Below are 20,148 nucleotides of genomic sequence, written 5' to 3'. Positions count from 1 at the left end.
GTTGTGAAGTGGTATCTCATTGTGGGTTTGATTTGCATTTTCTTAATGACTAACGACGTTGAGCGTCCTTTCATGTTCTTATTGACCATTTGTGCATTTTATATGGAGAACTGCCTATTCAAATGCTTTTTCCATTCATAGATTATTTGTCTTTTTACTGTTGCATTGCAAGAGTCCATTAAATATTCTGGGTACTACACACTTACCGGATCCATGTTTTGCAGCTGTCTTCGCTGATCCTGTGGGTTGTCTTCACTTTCTTGTTGGCATCCTTTGAAGCACAGAAAATTTTAATTTTGGTGAAGTCCAGTCGATCTACTTATTTCATTGATTGTTTTTGCTTTAGCTGTCAGATCTCAGCAATCATTACCTAATCAAAGGTCACAAAGATCGAAACCTCTGTTTTTTTCAACACACTGCTTTGAATTAGAACTTTCCTGGGTTAGTATAGGGGGACATTTTTGAATTTTGATTCCTATAAATTGATATATATTTATATCCTTCTTGATTGATATTCACAGGCCTGCCCACCACTCCGATGGAGCATCCACGTACTAGAACAGAGATCTGGGGGGCCGGCCCGGTGGTGTAGCGGTTAAGTTCGCATGTTCTGCTTCTCGGTGGCCCGGGGTTCGCCACTTCGGATCCTGGGTGCAGACATGGCACTCCTTGGCAAAAGCCATGCTGTGGTAGGCGTGCCACGTATAAAGTAGAGGAAGATGAGCATGGATGTCAGCTCAGGGCCAGTGTTCTTCAGGAAAAAGAGGAGGATAGGCAGCAGTTAGCTCAGGGCTAATCTTCCTCAAAAAAGAAAAAAAAGGACAGAGATCTGGGAAATGGTATTTATTGGCATCCTGGCATTGATTCAGGAGAGAGTTCTGGTTTTGTGCTTCAGCTTCTCCTTGACCTCTCCTGGTTTCAAAAATTGTTCAATATCTTTAGAGTGGAGCAACTGATTGTTTTTCTGAGAAACCCTTGGGAGCCCTGATTGTTCTGGAGCTAGAGTGGACGCCCTCAGTCCCCTCCAGACGGGGAAGACTGCAGGGGCTGGGCTTAGGCAAGACTTTCCTCTCTGGTCTCTGATGGAAACGAGCCCCGCTTCAGGGTTTGGGGATGGCTGTTCAAAAGGCTCTTGTTCCTCTCCAATTCTTTTTACTGCATCCACGGCTTCTTTCCAGAAATGATGGAAGTGTGTTTTTATAAGAACAACTAATGTGCTCTCTGCCCATAGTTTTCTGGCTACAGATTTACGGTGAGTAAAGGAGGACTCAAAGTCACGTATGTTCTTAGGGCCTATTATTGTTCGGGTGTTCATGTTTAATCCTATGAACTAGCCTGTTAGTCAGGTTTTTTATTCTTCCTCTCCCCGAAGCCCCCCAGTACACAGTTGTATAACATAGCTGTATGTTCTAGTTGCAGGTCCTTCTAGCTATGCCATTAGTCAGGTTTTATCCTGAGAAAACGCAGAAAGACTACACAGTTTCCCAAGATCACACATCGAGTGAGCAGAGGATTGAGCACTAGAAACCATTTCTGTTTGGCCTTCGAAGTCAGCCTCGTACCATGATGTCAAACTGAGTGGCAGTACTTTTGCTGGAATAATCTCAGCGTTTGTGGTTCTAGGGTGATTTTCCCAAGGTAGCAGCGCGTCACTTTAATATTATTAGAACTTTTAAATTTCATTATCTTTTTTGGTTAAACTATACTTTTCAGTGTTTGTTCTGTTCCATTGCTTTGGGTTCCTTCTCAAGGGTTTCTTATTATTTTTACGTCCAACATTTATTATCCATTTTCTGTCATTTGTCACTCTTTTTACTCTGTGATCATCTCTCTTTTTTATTGCTAACTTTTTTTTATTGAGGTATAATTTACCTAGAAGAAAATGCACAAAACTTAAGAGTACAGCTCCATGAATTTAGCATGCACAGGCCTTGTGTAATCACCACCCAGACCAAGAAACAGAACATTTTCCATCACCCCCAAGTCTTCTGTCGCACTCCCTGAAAGTCAAGACCCATCCCCCACAGAGAAACTATTCTGCGTTCTCTCACCATAGATTAATTTTGCTTATTTTTGCCCTTCCTATAAATGCAATGATGCGGTATCTCTCTTTCGTTCTGTGTTCTTTCCCTCAATATCTGGTTTGGAGGTTCAATCTTGACAGGCTACCATGGCAATAATTTGGTTTTTTACTTGGCAAGAAATATTCTCTTTTATGGTTATAGCACTATTTCATTACCCATTTTTCCGATGATGGACAGATTCATTTTTGGTTATTATGCATGAAGCAACTGTGAATATTCATATATGAGTTTTGCTGGGGGACATTCACTTGTGGAGATACCCAGCCTCCTGGGTACATACACCTAGGAACAGAATTACCTGGGGAAAGGGTCGAAACTGACACAGACTCTCGCAAAGGAGTTGTATCCTTTCACATTTCCCCCCAGATACAGGACACTTCCAGTCTCTCTGGTGTAGTCTCCAACACTTAGTATTCTCAGTCTTTTCAACTTTAGCCATCCTGCAGGCTGTGTAGTGGTTTGCCATCTTGGTTTTCCAAAGCTTACTGGCCAAGTGACTCTCTTATTATGCCAAGTGGCTTTTCTAATCTGCTCATTAATAAATGAGGTTGTTTGTAATTTTCCTTCTGACTTTATAGGATTTACTGTTCCTCATCAGATATAAGTATTGCAAGTAATTATTCCTAGTCTATGAATTGCTTTTACACTTTTTAAATAGTCATGTCTGATAAGCTAAAGAATCGATACTTTATGAAATCCACTTGGATCCATTTTTCATCTATAGCGAGTTCCTGGGTATTGTGCCTAAGAAACTTTTGCCTCTTCATGGTTCATGAAAATATTCGCATTTTTTTTCCAAAGGCTTTATAGGTTTAACTTTCACATCTCCAATTAACTTCAATGTACGGTGGGACGTGGTTTTTCATATTAACTTATTTTTAAATAAATATTCATTTTTTCTAACGCTTTTTATGGAAAAGTCTTTGATTTCCCCAGTGAAACGTATTGGTGACTTTATTAAAAAAAAATCAAATAATTGTGTGTGTACGTGGGTAAATATTTTACTCTTGACTCTTTCACATTGATTTGCTTGTGTTGTGTTTACTTGCACCAATATTACAATGTTGTAATTATTATAGCTTTAAAGTGAATTTTGAAATGTAGTAGAGTGTGTCCTCCAACTTAATTCTCCTTCAAGGTTGTCTTGGCTATTCTAGGTACTTTCACTTCCATATACAGTTTAGAATTAGCTTGAAAATCTACCCAAAAAATGCCTGCTGCAATATTAATTGGGACAATGTTGGTCTGTCATTCTAACAATATTGAAGCTTCCAGTCTATGAATTTCATAGATTTGGGTCGATTTACTTAGATCTTCTTTAATTTCTCTCAGTAATAGTTTTCAGGGGTCTTTATTATACGTGTTCTAAGGCGTTTAATGATTGTGGATGGTAATCTTTATACTGTTTTACTGAATTTCATTTTCTCAGTAACTCATGGCTAGAATGGAGAAATACAACCGATTATGATATGAACGCTGCTGAGGTATAATTTAGGTACAATAGGCTGCACCACTTTAAAGGATACAATTAAATGCATCTGACGGACTACACACTCATGAAACTACTGCCACCGTCATGACACAGGGCATTTCCATTAGCTCGTGACCTTCCTTGCTCCCCTTTGCAGTCCATCACTCCCTCAACCCGAGACCCAGGCAACACGGTCATTACAGATGGGTTTGCATTTTTAACGACTTTATATAATGGAACCATACATGTACTCTTTCATGTCTGCATTTCTTCATGCAGCATAATGATTTTAAAATCCATCCACGTTACTCCACACATGAACACTTCATGCCTTTTTATTGCTAAGGGGTATTCCTTTGTACGGCTGTATCGTGTCTATTTATACATTCGTCTGTTAATGGACATCTGTGCAGTTCCCAGGTTTTGGCCATTATGAATAAAGCTATTGTGGATATTCGTGTGCGGATTGTTGTGTGAACATATTGCGTAAACACCTAGGAGTGGAGCGGCTTTTCCGTGACTGGTGTGTGTTTACCTGTGGTGCAGCTGTTCCAAGTGGTGGTGCCATTTTTCATTCCCACAAGTGCAAGAGATTTCTAGTTGCTTTGCACCCTCACCACATGTGGTATTTCCAGTCTCTTTAATTTTAGTCATGCTGATGGATGGGGAATGGGAACCATTGCAGGATGAATTTATTTCCTGGGTGACAGAGTTGAGCAACTTTTCATTTGCTTTTTGGCCATTAACATATCTTCTGTTGAGAAGTATTTCCTCAAGTCTTTTGACCAATTCTCTCATTGCATTATCTTACCAGACAAAATATGTGTAAGAAAGGTCCAGTGAAAACTACAGAACAATACTTCGAGAAATTAAAGAACTCAATTAATGGAGAGAGAAACTTGTTGTGGATTGGAAAACTCAAGATGCTTTAGACGTCAATTCTCCCCAAAGGGATCCACAGATCTATTACAGTCCCATTCCAAATTCCGGCAGGTCTGTTGGCACACTGACAAGCTGATTCTGAAATTTATATGGAAACGCAAATCATCTTGAATTATCAAAGCAATTTCACAAACGTAGATGAAAGATGGATAGCTTACATTGCCTATTCCCAGAATTACTATACAAATCTTCCACCCAATTTAAAATTGATTTGCCTTTTTATGATTTGGTTTTAAGAGTTCCTGTATAGTCTGGGTATAAGTCCTTTCTCACATAAGTGAGTTACAAATATTTTCAACTCACAGTGGCTTGACTTTTCATTCACTTACCAGTGTTTTTTGAAAAGCAAATGTTTTCCATTTTTGTGACATTCAATTTCTCAATGTTTTCTTTTATTGATTATGTTTTTTGTATCAATCTAAGAAACATTTGTCTAACCTAAAGTCACAAAAATTTTCCTCTTTGTTTTCTTCTGAAGTTTTACATTTTTAACGTTTACATTTAGATCTATTATCTATTTTGAGTTAATTTTTGGATATCCTGGGAGACATGGATTCTATTTATTTATTTAAGTATTTTTCATGTAGATATAAACAACCACTAGTTGGAAAAGCTTGAAAAAGATCATTCTTTATCATTTGTTGAAAAGACTATCTTTCCCCACTGCGGTATCTTTTTGCATTTGCCAAAGATCAGTCTCCTGGGGCTGGCCCAGTGGTGTAGCAGCTAAGTTCGTGTGCTCCAAAGGTGGCATGGGATTCACTGGTTCGGATCCTGGGCGGCGGTCTCCTCGCTGCTCCTCAAGCCACGCTGTGGCAGGCATCCCACATATAAAGCAGAGGAAGGACACAGATTTTAGCTCAGGGACAATCTTTCTCAGCAAAATGAGGAAGGTTAGTGGCGGATGTTAGCTCAGGGCTACTCTTACTCAAGAAATAAATAAATAAAGAAATAAAAATGTAAAAAATCAGTCTCATTATAGGTATCAGTTTACTTTTTGACTCTGTGTTCTGTTCCATCGATCTGTTGACTTATCATTACACCAATTCCGTACTGCTTTGAACAAAATAACTCTATAATAGTTCTTGAAATGAGGTAGAGCTGGCCCTCCAACATTGTTTTTTATTTTATAAATGTTTTGACTACGCTAGATCTTTGTCATTTTATATTCATTTAGAATCACATCATTCCTGTCTCCCTAACATGCTGACTGAGATTTGAGTTGGCTTGGGTTGGATCTATAGACCCAATTGGGGAAAACTGACATCTCAAAAATAATGAGTCTTCTGACCCTTGAACAGGGAATTGGTCTTCATGTTTTAGGTCGTCATCAATTTCTTTCACCAACGTCCTGTACTTTCATTTGTTTGACGCTATTATTTTTTACATTTCAGTTGTGCACTGGAATTACATAGACATAAAATGGATTTTTGTATATTGACCTTGTATCCTGCTAGAAACAAATGCTTCAGAATCAAGCCAGATCGGGCAGAGACCACAGTTTTGGGGACTTGTGTATTTGCCAGGTCAGAAGAATTCTTCAGATCAATTGAGGTTTTACCATCAGGCCAAAGAAGATAATCAACACCCATGTTGAGTCCTGCGGCCGGGAGGTGTTTGCAGGAGGGCTGTTGTGGACTAACGAATGTGAAAGGTTTTGTGTGTTCATCAGCAAGACTTCCTTAGAAGTGACCATTCGGTTGGTGAGGCTGCCAGTTTGTCCTTGTATCCAGCTGCGACGCCAGTTCCGAGATTTAGGGGGCAGTCTGCGCCCGTGTTATTTCATTTAGTCTGCCATAATCTATTCCAGCATTCTGTCCTGCCAGAATCTTTCCAACGGTATGCAAAGATAGAGCCCTCAAATACCATAAGTTCCTGCTTAGACACTGCCTCCTGTACCATCTCTGAAGTAGGCGTCCACTCCCATCAGTCTGTAAGGATCGGAGCCCTGTGGCTGCAACAGAATCTGTAGTCCCTTTGCGCCAGCCTCGTTCCCCCCAAAAGACGGTGAAAGACCTTCCGTTCAAATTAGGCCATGACCGGTGTGTGCAGCATATTTCAGTTCTCTCTTCAGTCACTGAGCTTTCCAGCCAGTCATGTAAAGCCTGCTCACCCGGATGACTCACAAGGTCTCATTCCCAGTGGGTCAGACGACTTGTCTCTGAAAGACCAAAGCATCTATTTGTCATTATGGATCTCTCCTAAAGCTTATTCTTGCTGGGCTAAAACATGGCTCACAAACACCTTTAGATGTGTTTTCTTTATATCTGTTTAATCGTTTTCTAAAGGCAGTGTCCAAACTGACTTTCTTTGTACAGTCCAATGTTTTGTTTCCCAATGCTCTGCCCATTTGACAGGACCCAAGAGTCAATATAAACATAGACTTCTCCCATTGGTTTGTTACCAACCAACTCACAGTTGTGTACATTACACATAATTCCATACATTTGGCTGACTGTCTCCTCCTTCTTTGACCTGTTTCCTGTTGGGCGTTCAGGTGTTGTAATGTCGCTCACTACTTCCACTGACATCCCTGCAGGACAGTGTGCTAACAGTAAAAGCAGTTGTTTTCCATTGCTATTTATCAAAGTTATCATACTCTCTTTAAGTCAGCATATTTGTGAGCATCATGAGTAGTTAATATCTATGGCAGTCAATTCTTCAGTTAGGTCAAAAACTCCAATTTGGAAATGAGAAACAACTTCTCTATTATTCTGGCTTTTTGGAAAAAATACACCATTTCCATTTCAGGTGTGCGTGCTGATGTGCAGCTTCCTGACCTCCTTTATAAAAGTGACTGTTGGTCCAAGAGAATACAGAACGAATTCTATACAGAATGACCGCAGATCACGGGCTAAACGTTTAGTGTCCACGGGGTCCAAAGTTTTGCCAAACATGTTTTTCTAAGAGGTCATGTTCTTCTGAGCCAACTCATTTGCGACTCCAAAAGCCTCAAGCCATTTTCTCTGCCATCTTGCGGCCACTGCCATAAAATCTGTTTTGCCTCTTCTTACGGCACCCACAGTGGGATTTGTTTTGTTTCGTGGCCCTAGAGACCCAGCCGTTTTCCCAGCTTGTTTGAGCGCATGAAGGACCTCCTGCTTCTGTAAGATCAGTGGAAATCAGTGGCTCTCTTCGTTATTTGGTCTATACAGTCATCATTTGGGTCATTTGGGGAAGGTGTTGTTTTTACAAGTCGCTAAATGCTGCTAAATGCAATTGATTTTCTCTCGCTACATGACACTACACCCCAAGCATGGATTGTATTCCCGAAAACATCACTTTCTGAGTGGGATCTTGAAAGTTTTTGAGATTCATTGCCGAATCACACATTGTTCAGTCATTTTGAGTCCATCTCTCTGTTTTTTCTCTTGATACGGCTACTATGTAAACAAGATCTGTGAAATGAAACACAGGAAGGAGGCCCATGCCAATATTTGGGACACTCAACTATGACGGTTGGTCACCAGGACACTCTCTGGAGGACATTCTCTAGACTTTTCGTGGTGAATAATGTCATGGAAACAGAAGTCGAATAATAATGAAGTGTATTTGAAATCTGTAGAATGTTATAAATCAATGTTACCTCATTAAACATAAAAGAAGAAAATTAAAATTAAAGAAAAAGCCTAGTTAGACTTGCCTCTTTATTTCTCCAGCTGGCCAGGACATAGACAGTAACCACTGAGATCAGCAGTTTTCTCTGGTGACATTGGTAGTGTTGACTGCTTGGAGCCAACATGGAGCCTAATTGCTTGTATCCCGAGAGGCTGAAATCTGGCTGAGGTCCTAGGTCACTGGGCCAGGAAAGGTCATCTATCTGCTGGAAGAAACAGAAAGGGGAGAAGGACAACCAGCGAGGTCATCCCAAGGCAGCACTGGCCACTTCCTGCAATGACCCACTACCACTACGTTTTTCATGACTTCCTGGTTCCTAGACTGAGAGCTCTGTGAAGCTGGAATATTTTCTTCATCTCTGTATTCATGGCTCCCAGCACCAAGTCAAGCCCTGACGAGGCTCTCGTGACATTCGTTCACTGATCGAATCAAAGTGGTTGCAAATCATCATCTCGCTACATTCTTGTCCCAAATGTCCTGTCAGGAATGCTCTGCTCTCTCTCAGGATGTAGCAGATGCCCAGCCTTAGAGAGGAGCCTGCCCTACACTCTCTAGGCCCTATGACACTCACCTGGGGTCAGCTCTGCTGATGACGGGACTGTCCTCAGGGCTTCCACTCGATGGTTCACCCTGTCATTAGGAAGAGATGTCCTCGGCCTCCCCTCCCATCCTCTGGGCTGCCACGACACCCAAGTTTACGAGAGCTACCACAGGGTATTGAAACTGTCTGCTTGCATTCTTCCTCTCACTGCTCTGATTTCCTCAGGGAAATCTCACTCTTTTCTGAACTCCAAGTTCTTAACACTGCATAGGGGAAATTAAGCTCTCAACAAATACTTAAGACATAGTGTGTGTGAAGCCTTTCTCAACATAGATACAGAAGAACATTATTAGGATCACCGATTCAGATGCAAGGGTTCCCTAGCCATGGCCCTCCTGGCTTTAGGGCACAGCTGTTTAACGTAAGAACGGACATCTCCAGCCTTTCCTCAAACATCATTTACCCCTCTAAGCCCACACTTACTGCGAGGGCATCCAGTGTGAGGGCAGCCCCAAGGTGGAGGCTGCGGGGTCTAGGGCAGAGCCTCATGGTCGCTTCCTCCTCTTCTTGGAATTGGTGCTTCCCAGAAGGAGAAACCAACCCCGATCCATCCTTGGATCTCCTTGGCAGGTGCACAGGTTCACCGTGGAGTAAGTTGCTCTCCCAGTCCTCGCTGTTCAGCCCAGGCCTGCTCACGCGGAGCTGGGTGATGCTGTACGCATTCCTCAGTTTCCCTTGACTTTTCTGAACTCAACTTGGCCTGATTCTCACCTCCTTTGGCAACCACCTGCTCCACCAGTACCTGACCATTCTTTGGGTTGTTCTCAGCCTCCAAACCTGCTGATTTTCTTTCTTCCATCTGCTCTCTCAGTTCTGTGTTTTCAGCCCGCGAGCTCAGCTCAGGCTCCTACAGGAGACAAACAGAGAAGGGACCAAGGTCGGCTCTTGGCTGCAGTTCCCAGGGCACATTTAACACGCAACTCATTCCTCCATGCACTTAGAGAAAACCGAGCAGGAAAGGATTTTGAGAATTTGAATAACAACCTTATCTTACTGATGAGCAAACTGAGGCCCAGAGAGAACAGCAGATTTTCCCAGGATCCTTCACCACTTGACGGCGGCAGAGGCACCACACAAGCATCGGCCACAAGATTCCATGTGCAAAAGCACCTACCACACCCTCCAGGAACCCACATCTGAATCTGAAGGGACACTGGATCAAACATCAGTATTTCCACCGTTAGAACAAAAATATCTGAAGGACCTTGTCGGGGACAATTCTTTTATCACAGTTCTATAGTCTTCTCATGTATACTCAGTCAGTTTTCAAGCCGAGTTGGCACAATGAGACCAGCACACACCAGTATTAAGTACAATTTATCACAGCGACCATTGAATTGTACTTAGGGGGGCCAGCCCTGTGGTCGAGCGGTTAAGTTTGCCGGCTTTGCTTTGGTGGCCCAGGGTTTCACTGGTTCGGAACCTGAGTGTGGACATGGCACCGCTCATCAGGCCATGCTGAGGCAGTGTCCCGCATGCCACAACTAGAAGGACCCACGACTAAAATATGCAACTATGTACTGGGAAGATTTGGGGAGAAAAAGCAAGGAGGAAAAAAAAGATTGGCAACAGTTGTTAGCTCAGGCACCAATCTTTAAAAAGAAAATGTATTTATGGGAGCATCTGTGAAACGTCTAGCTCCTGTGTCAGAAGATCATCTTCCTGAGAGCAGGCGTGCTCTCTGCCTTGTCCACCCCATCTCCCCGGGGCCTCCACAAGAGCCCGCCAGATAAACCTCTCAGGAAATACTTGCCAAGTGGATAAACAAGAGTTCCCAGGAATAACTAACTTTCGCTGATGTCTTCTGGTCCCAGCCACATCTGCAGGCAAACCCTATCCCAGGTCTGTGTTGAAGCAATAGAAGCACGGCCTTGGGAAAGGCAGTCAGAGGGTCAAAGACCAGCTCCACCACGGACCCAGAATGTTTGTGTGGAGGATTGCATTACCCTCTTTGAGTGTATTTACCTCATGTATAATGGAGGAGAATGTAGAATGTGAAAGAGAGAAGGCAGCATTGACCACCAGAGTGGTGGTGGATGATTAAATGAGATATCATGCAGTAGACAGGGCTCCAATCCGTGGCCACCAGCTTCATAGCTAAAGACATCCACATCGGAGACAGTGTGGCGCTTGTTGAAAACGTCTGTGGTTAAGGCCCAAAAAACTGCATTTCACAAAAAAATTCCAAGGACAATCTCATGCAAGGAAAGAGCCCCACCATTAAACAAACAATCTAGGATGGAAACCTCCAAAAGCTCTAGGGGCAGCAAGAATGACTCAGCTGGAGCACGGTAAGTCCCTTGTCCAAGGTGTCCTTTGTGTGGGAAGTGTCCCCCTTTCCAGGAAGGGTTCTCACCTGACGTGGGCCACAAAGAGGACCCTGCTTCCGCAGTCGGGGCTTCTAGAGTGCCTCCACTGTCCTTTAGGTTTTCTCTGCTGTAATCACTGGGGATCTCAACCCTCATCTGGGTCATTTCTGTCTGAAGACCTCTGTGATTTTCTTCTCCTCTTGGAGAAAGAGAGGGCGGAGGTCAGTTCTGGGGCTCCACAGTTCTAGGCTTTCTCCTAAGCCGCCTACGGGAGCGGAAAGAGATCACGACGGAGAGAAATCAGGTCAATAAAGAGGATCCCAGAGGAGCATGAGATCGCAAGGGCAGGCCCTCATGGGAGACAGTCAGAACCCCGACAGGGTCAATATCAGACCTATTCAGAGGGAGAGGACACACCGATCGATTCTGTGGGCAGAGGATCCAGTCCTGTCCTTCCAGACTTCTGATCTACAGAACTGTGAGATGACAAATGTGTGTTGTTTTATACCACTGTCTTTGTAATCTGTTAACAGGCAGCAATAGAAAACTAATTCAGATGCTTGTCTCTATTCTGTTGATTTTTCAATTTTCAAAACACGTATGGTAATGCCCATAAACTAAAAAAGACCAAAGAACCACAGTAAAAACCTTGTGCCGTGTAAATCTTGTGTTCCCCTTCCTATGACTGTTCCCAAACCCTTGTATCAGGAAGGACACTATGAAGGGCATTTCAGGCGCTGGAGGAATGTCTCTTTAATGGGACCAACCAAATCTCTAAAAGAGTGAAGAGGCCACGATACTTAACTCCCCATAACATTCTCTACGAATCCATCATCTACCTCTATTTTCTAAGTCAGATCATGTTTTAGCTCCTTGTTCTTCTGAACTCACCAGACAAGGTTTTATAGCAAGTACCAGTTCCCGGCACAGGCGAACCAATTCAAGGAGAGCAATAGAACAGACACTCTATTAAGTTCCCCAAACACATTGTTTACATTGAATGCAATCTCTCCTCCTATTCGGACTAGAAATAAAGAACAGTTCTATTTTTGGAACTCCATTTCTAACGAAAATTTCAACTTACAGGTCTCTATTTTCCAGGTTTTCTTCTGCTCGATTCCAGTCATGGACACCTCACTCCTTAGGGTTAGCGAGTTCCCAATGCCCTGCAGCCTGGACTCTCTCAGTGGAACTCAGGGGAACGCAACCTCAAACCTCATCTATGAACCAGGCCCTCACCCTCAAAATCCAGGACAGTGTGCAAACCCAACAGGCAATAGCATCCACCCAGGAGGAGGGATATGTTTGCACGTCTCTTGGCCCACATTATCTGAGAGAACAGAGCAGTCATAACGTAGAAGAGAACAGAGAAAAGTCATATGGATTTCAGCTTTGCCAGGATGTCAGTGAAGTCAGACGAATGAGCATAAACTCATTGGAGGAACTCTCTCAAGAAGGATTTAATCGTTGACAAAAATAGACGGTAGGTACAGATGCTACCGAGTGTTGGCAAGAGGGTGGAGAAAGGAATATTCTCTTAAATGATTGGGAATATGAAGTGGTAAAGCTTCTTTGCAAGGCAGTAGGGCAGGATTTAGCAAAACTATACATGTACCAATATATTTCTAAACCCAGCACTTCCCTTTACAGAGACAGATGCTAGAGTAATACTTACACAAGCAATGATAGCTATAGACACAGACATAGATATAGATATACAGATGTCCCATGCAGCATTGTTTGTAAAACACTGGAACGAAGTCCATGGCCATCAATTGGAGAACACTTATTTATAGTGGTCCATCCATACCCTGAAAGGGTCTGAAGCTGTTTGAAAAAACAAGGCAGCTAATAACAATGCAGATGGGGATGGACTGGGAAGAGCTAAGATGGACTGAGTATTTACTCTGTGCCAGGCACTGGGCTCAATGCTTTCCCTGCACATCTCATTTAAACCTAGGACAACGCAGCGGGGAAGAACTCCCATTTCACCCATTTTTAAGTGAGAAATTGAGCCACAGAAAATTCAAGAAACTTAGCCAACATCACACGGTTACCCAGTCAGGTTTGCACCTAAAGCTTGTGAGACCAGGGTGCTCTCTTTCCTGGTTCTTTATTTGAGGGATTTCCAGAGAGAAAGAAAAATACCAGCCTCTGATGCCCTGAACTGATCTGACACTCACAGCCTGACCGTTTTGTTCTCATGCTGGAAATAAACCATCTCACATCCAGAATATCAACCTCAGACAAGATTACTCTCAGACTTGCATAAAATGAGACAAAACAAGGCTACCTCATAATTTTGTCCAGGCACAGGCAAAGACAAGGTCACTATGCAACCTACAAAATCCCAAACATCCTCCTCTTTTTCTAAGGAAATGGCTGTTACTTCGTTAGTCCAGTCATTGAATTGCCCCTGCTGACAACAGTATTCAGTATGGAACACACCCTGCCTCCTTCCATCCTTCCCCACATCACCCAGCCAAAGCCCAAGCCTCTAATACGTTCCTTCTAACGCCCTCTTTCTTAGATCGTGGGGTGTGTTCTTTCTGGCTGCAAGGAATAAAAGACCGAACTTGCTGACGAAGAAGTGTGTTCCTGGCGATTTGGCTTAAGGGAATTGACACCAGCTTTCCAGGAGGAGCAGCTGTAAACACCCAGCCTCAGGAAGGAAGCTTATGTTCTCTGTGAGATATCTAGGCTCTGAAACTCCACAACTTGTTTTCACCCTTAAAGAAAAAACAGATTCTTTCCACCTAATCCTTTTAGTAACCAACGTGAACCTTAGGAATTTAGGCAGGATTTTTCCACGTCTGATTTAAAGTCGAGAGATTGAGGACAAGGTGAAGAGAGAATCTAGTTAAGAGAGAACGTGCAGGACAACTATAGCTTAAAAGGACCTGGGATCAGTGAAAACCCGGTGTCCCTCGCGGGGCCTGACCACCCTCCCTTCATCTGACAGATGAACCAGCCCACCTATTACCCAACGAAAGGCGGGCGCTGGTCCTCTCTGCCAGGTCTCTCTAGCCCCAGGCTGCCGCAGCCTGGGCTCTTCTCCCTTGTCTAACCGCGCCAGCGCCAGAAGACCTGGGGTCCAAGAATTGTGTGGAGATATCTACACTACCATCGTGTGATATCCTAAGAATCAGAAATTTCTGTTGGTGACAAAGTGACAGGACTGTCATATGCCCACATTCAGACGGAAAAGCTATATTTCTTGAAGAAATTAGTCAAGTAAAGACGTCATTCTCCCACCCACCTTAGATGTACGACGTTTTGCAGTGCATGTCGCTGGATCGCGTGGCAAGGGCTGTTCTAGGCGGTTTTGGTGACCGGCGGCCTCCATCAAAGGCATGGAGCACTTGGCCGGCTCTGTGGGGTCTCCTCCCGCAAAGGGGCAGGGCCCCTCCCCCTTCCTTTTCCTAGGAAACTGCGGGACACTGTTCCCAACTCCTCTCCCCTGGTGAGTGTGAGAGCGTCATGACTGCTCGTTTCTTCCCTGGAAATCCTGTTCCTCATATCTGTCCTTACCAGACACACCTTCTGAGTTCATCTTTCTTCTCCTTTTATTCCCTCAAAATCTTGCTCCCATTTCTAAATCACATCCTTGGCCTGAGCCTGAAAATCTTTTGCTGTTGCTCTTATTCCTTCCATGGTAGTTTTAGTCCTCAAGCGCTCTTGTTCTAAAGTGGTCTCCGGATGAAGCGCCATCCCCAGGCATGAGGCCTAGCACCCCGCGGCCTAAACCGGGAGGGTGATGACGTCACTTCCTGCTCAGTTTCCTGTCCTGCCATTGGCCGGGAGGGTGGAGTGGGAGGGGAAAAGTGCGGGCAGGAGGCGGTGCGTGGGTCAGAAGGAAGTAGCAGTGAATGACACCAGGCCAGGGGGCGGGTCTTATGCAGATGAGACAGGTCCAGGGGCTGCTGTTCAGACTCCCGTTGGTCACAGACCCTATGACTTCCTGAGCCACAGGGATGGAGTCCAGGATGGTTGCCTGAATTTGAGAGCAACTTCTTTGCAGAGGACCCCAGGGACTGGGGGAGGGGGTCCTAGAGACTGGGAGTGGACTGTGTAAGGCTATAAGGCTATGCCAGGGCGGCAGGGAACGATGTTTCATGCGCTGTGCCACAGATAGCCCCAAAATGGAGGTGCTTCCTCAGGGTAAGGTTGCTGAATCGTACTTCAACGTTTGTCATCCCCATCATTTTTCCAACTTTGAGGGTCTGACTGTGTCATATGTGACCCCGAGTCCTGGTGCATGGGCTGTGTCCTGTTTGGGATTTCCTGAGAGCTGTCTTAATCCCGAGCTGTTCTCCTAATCTTTCTTTCCTTCCAAATTGGCCACTCTAGCTCTTCTGCTGATCTAGTGCTGTGGGCACTGAGTTCTCTCCTGCTCCCTTCATGAGGCCTGCCACAGACTCAGGGGAGGAACAACACTGGCCAGGTCCAGGGTCTTTACTGTCTGTTGCTTGGCTCCCGTTGCTGCTGGCTAATGGTTTTTGTTTTGTCGTTGCTCTGTGAGTGAGTGTGTGTGTGTTTTGCCACGTGTTTACATTGGGTGTGAGCTTTTGGGGACACATGAGAAAGCTGATGCTGGGAACCTCAGGCCACCTTCTGTGGGTTCTGCTGCTTCTCTGGCTTCTCTCCAGGTTGTTGACCTCTGTTGGAGGCCACTGTCCCCTCACCTCTGCCTTTGGGCATTTCCTGTCTACAGGCCTCTGACATCCTTGGAATGCTCTGGCCACCCAGCCCTTGAGGAGCTCTTGCCTAGGAACCCACAAAATGCCTGGGGTAACTGGGAATCCTCTTCTCTGCCATGGTTATCAAACACACTTCCTTCTTAGAAGGTCCCAAGAATTAGGACAATTCTGAGTCCCCCCACCCCCTACCCCCCAATAAAGCTTGGCATCTCAGTCCATGGCTCTAGAATGCACTGGATTCCAAGCTCCTCAGAGATACCCGCTGTTGGTCCAGGGACACTAGGTCAGAGCTATGGTTGCCAGCACCATGCTTGTCACACAGGGCCTCCTCCAGTCCTGGTGCCACCACTTGTCTGGTTGGGACCAGGGCCCACCTCCTGGGCTTCCCCTGTGGGTCACGTGGATGGAATAGTGTCCCACACCTCCTAGTGCTGTGCAGATGGAGATACCCCAACTGCTCACTTAGCACAGTTTGTGCTTCCTGGTATGATCTGCATTGACAGAATGATATATTTTCTTCAACTGGATCATGCAATATGCAGAAGGCTGCAGAAAACATAAACGTACACCTTAATGAATGGCTGTAAATTAAAATAACGCCCACCTAGATCAATACCTACAATTTATGAGACTTCCAGAAGCTTCACACGTGCCCCTTCCTAAAGACATTTTATTCCCTGCCCTTAGCAGTAACCGCAGTCTTATGTTCATGGTGTTCCATTCCTCGTTTACTTCATAGTTTCATTTATCATGCACTCCGCACAGGTCTGGGTTTAACCTGTAATCATACGGTATATATTCTCTTCTGTCTGGCTTTTTTCACTAAAAATTATGGATTCAGGAGTCATCAGTGATTCCTCCGTTGCCATGGCTAACGAACTATACCCCGATTTAGTTCTCCATTCTATTGACGATGGACATTTGGGTTGTTTCCAGTTTGCGGCTCTTTCACACAATGAGGCTATGGTTCTTATTGTGCAGGTGTCCTGAACTCAGTGGATCACACAACAAGGAGTGGAATTCTAGGGTCCTGTATTTCGCCTGTCCAAGACTTTCTGAGGTTAAAAAACAAATTATAACGCAAAGCTGCAGATTGTAAAATTCATAGGAACAGAATAGAACAAACTGAATCCATGTGATTACTGGATATATAGATGCAAGCCTACATGTTCGAGTACTAATCAGTGTGTTTTCTATGTTCATCCTCCCCGCTCCATTCAAGTTTGACATCTCCACGTATCCAACTAGAATGACCTGGGAGGGCTAGAACCTATTCAGCAGGGGGACCCCATGGCTCCATGAGGAGACCTGGCCTACACATGCTTTTCTCTTGGGAGCTTTTTATACTTTGGACTCTCCAGACCCTCTCACAAGACCAGGGTTTGGCAAATGAAGGCCCGGGGTGGGGGTGGGGCAGAGAGTTGGGAGGCTACAGTCCTGTTGTGGGTGAAGGATTTGGGCCCAGGCTTGGGGATATCCAGTGGAAAAAGAAAGGATCTCCAGAACGAGGGCATTGGAGGAGGAATGAGAGGCTGTTCCTGTGGAAAGAAAGGAGGCTGGAGGATGAGAGACCAGAATTTGTGTTTGCAGACTCGGATAAAGGGGAATTCCAGAGAGAGGGGCTGCCATTCTGGGGCCAGGGACTAGAGCCACCTTGGTATTCAGCTCCCCGTCCTCCACCTCTTCCTCCTTCTCCTCCTCATCTGCCCCTCCTCCCATATCCTGCCTCTCCATTCCCCTCCCCTTCCTCCTCCATCTCATGATGGCACACAGCGCGCCATAGGGAGCCACACAGTAGGCATAGGAAGATGTTTTAAGTTATTTTAAAATCAGAAGAAAAAGAAGTCTCTTCTGGTCAAAGAAAATACTTTAACACATAATAATAATAATTTGTTTCCATTATGCCAACACAGTGGTAAAAAATACTTTTTAATATTTTATGGGTGAGAGCGCCCAGGAAGGCAAAAGTACATAGGCCCCACGAAAGTCATCATGTGAACTGTGTGCTTTGTGTGCATTTGCAGGGTATTGTACCTGAAAGCAAAGACCTATACAGCCAACCAAACAAGGGCGAAGGACTCAGCAGATGTAGTGCAAGGCCTCTGTCCCTGGTGCTCTTTGGCAGAATCTCCCCCCCCTCCAGGGAAGGGGTCCTACTTGGAGGGCCCAGAAGAGATTCCTCCATCTGAGCCTTTAGTTCTTTCAGTCCCGCTTTGGCGTCTCCTCTCCTCTGGGTGCTGGATGTTCTCAGCGCTCAGGGGGAGAATATTTTCTTGAAGACCACGGTTACTGCCTCTACTATGGGGAGACACGAGGAAGAGATGCATTAGGCACTTATCAATGACCCAATTTTCTCCACATCCATGTGGTTGATCTGGAGTGAGAGAATGATTTAAAGAGATCAGATCACTCAAGAGGTTCCATCCAAACCTGGCAGCACAGAGGCAGCTCCTAAGTGAAGAGTCAGCCCTACTGTGTGGCATGTGGATAACTGCTTCCTTGGCCACGTGGGCCCTGGAGACGACTGTGGCGGGAGACAAGGAGAGAGACAGCCATGAGGAAGCAGTGGGGGGGTCACCAAGTGTATGAGAAGAAAAACAAACAAACAATGAGTCAGTCCATTGAAAAGAAAGATGTGTTTTAATTATGCTGGAGGGCAGGAGGCTGTGATTCCTATCTTCTGGGTGGAATAAAGTCCCCTGAGATAACACCTCGTAAGTCAGGAAGCTTCATGACACCCCATATCACCTTAGAGATGGTACAATTAGCTGAAGGGCCTGATCCAAGACCACAAAGTTCATCAGAAAGAGAGCACCCGGCAGAGGGCCAGACCTCCAAAGAGGAGAGAATCGGGTCGCCTTGTGACAGCCGGGCCTGGGTCACCAACCTGGAAGTCTCCTGACCAGCTGGGCGCTGGAGGCACCTGGGGTTCCTGGGAGGGGATGGGGTTGGGGGAGAGGGCAGGTGGATGTGGGGGGCTGAGCCCTTCAGCCAGGAGAAGGAGAGCCGAGCCACAGTGCTCTGCGGTCTGAGAAAAGCGTGAGGAGGAGATGAGAGCCCCAGGGCACGCTGGCTGGTCTCTGGGGACTTGGGCACCAGCCCCCTTCTGGCGTCCTCTCCGGGATCTGTGGATCCCTGAGCTCTGGAAAGGCGCCCATCCTCCCGAGCTGGGGGCCCGCAGAGTTAGCCCAGGCTGCTCTTGGCACGGGTGGGGGTGCAGGGTCAGAGCCGAGTGCAGGAGTGGGGTGCCGAATGCTGGCCGACCCCCGCAGACCTCGCGGTGAGCGACGCCAACCCTGCCTCCCTCTCCCAGGAGCGGACCATGAAGAGTCTGGGGGCAGAAGGGAGGGGAGACGAGGAGGGAACGGCCGGGGGCTGCAGGGCACGCTGGGGTCGGCACCGACCGCTGGAGGGAGGGCGAGTGGCTGCTTCTGGGGGGACAACAAGCGGCCGTGGAAAGCGGTGCCCGAGGCGGCGGGGGTTCGGTGGGTCGCACTCACCGACGACGCGCAGCACGTTCCGGGAGCGCCAGGTGCGCGGGACAGAGCGCCGGCCCAGCTGCGGAGCCCGCCCCGCCCCGCCCCGCCCCGCCCCGCCCCCAGGACGCGTGCGCGCAGGCCCCGCCCCTACGCCCGGCCCCGCCCCTCGCTCCCCCTCCTCTGTGGTTCCTGCCGAGCCGGCTGCGGCGGCGAGAACCGGAGACCCCGAGCTGCGGCGTCAGGTGAGTCCGCGGCGGGCCCGGGGCCGGGGTGGGCGAGCTGCCGGGGACGGGCGGGGGGCGGCGGACGCGAGGGGCGATGCGGGGTCCGAGGGTGCGGGCGTCTCCATCGGGGACCCCCATTCGCCACCCACGGCGTCCCCACCGGGGTCCCCGCCGCCCTCGGCCTTGCTGGGGCCGGCAGGCCTCGGACCGTTAGCTGGCGTGGAGTCGCCACCCTTAGACCCCAGAGTTCCAGGCAAGCGGCTTCGGGGGTGGGGTCGTTTCTGCCCAGAGGAGGCTCGCGGGGCCCGTGATGAGGGGTGGTCTGGGGCTGGCTCTGCAGCAGGGGGCGCCCGGATCCTAGAGGATGCTGCCACCCTGAATCAATCGAGGAGGCTCTAAAGTTCTCCGGAACCAACTAGAACCCCTGCGATATTTTCAGGGATGCGAATGCCACAGGTCTGGGTTGGGTAAGATGCAGCCTCAGGATGGGAGACCCCACCTCTAGCGCTGCAGACCCCCTTAGTGGGTGGAGCCCCCATGCCGCGCGCTTGGAAAGGCTCCCCGCCCTCAGGGTCTCCAGTCCCCCACCCGTGCCCCGCCAGCCAGACGAGGGTGCCCCCTGCACCCAGCTTCTCTGTGCACTGCTCCCGTTAAATTCCCTGGGGAGGAAAAAAAAAGCAAACAAATTCTCCGGGGAGGAAAAACCTGGAGTCTAATTAG

The 20,148-nt window shown here is 46.7% G+C and overlaps 1 long non-coding RNA gene across 2 annotated transcripts; it reads left to right on the top strand.

The window, feature by feature from the left end:
* The first annotated feature begins 8,706 nt into the window (after nucleotides 1–8,706).
* On the top strand, nucleotides 8,707–15,938 carry LOC138915199 (uncharacterized). 2 transcript variants are annotated; one of them, XR_011420790.1, is made up of 3 exons: nucleotides 8,707–11,007; nucleotides 12,127–12,508; nucleotides 13,556–15,938. It is a non-coding gene; the product is annotated as an uncharacterized lncRNA (long non-coding RNA). The 2 variants fall into 2 exon arrangements; XR_011420791.1 differs by having other exon boundaries at nucleotides 9,709–11,007; nucleotides 12,112–12,508.
* Nucleotides 15,939–20,148: the final 4,210 nt, after the last annotated feature.

The sequence above is a fragment of the Equus caballus genome, chromosome 8 (genome assembly GCF_041296265.1).
Source record: "Equus caballus isolate H_3958 breed thoroughbred chromosome 8, TB-T2T, whole genome shotgun sequence".
In the NCBI taxonomy this organism is placed as follows: Eukaryota; Metazoa; Chordata; class Mammalia; order Perissodactyla; family Equidae; genus Equus; species Equus caballus.
This window is presented reverse-complemented; position numbering and strand designations above follow the sequence as displayed.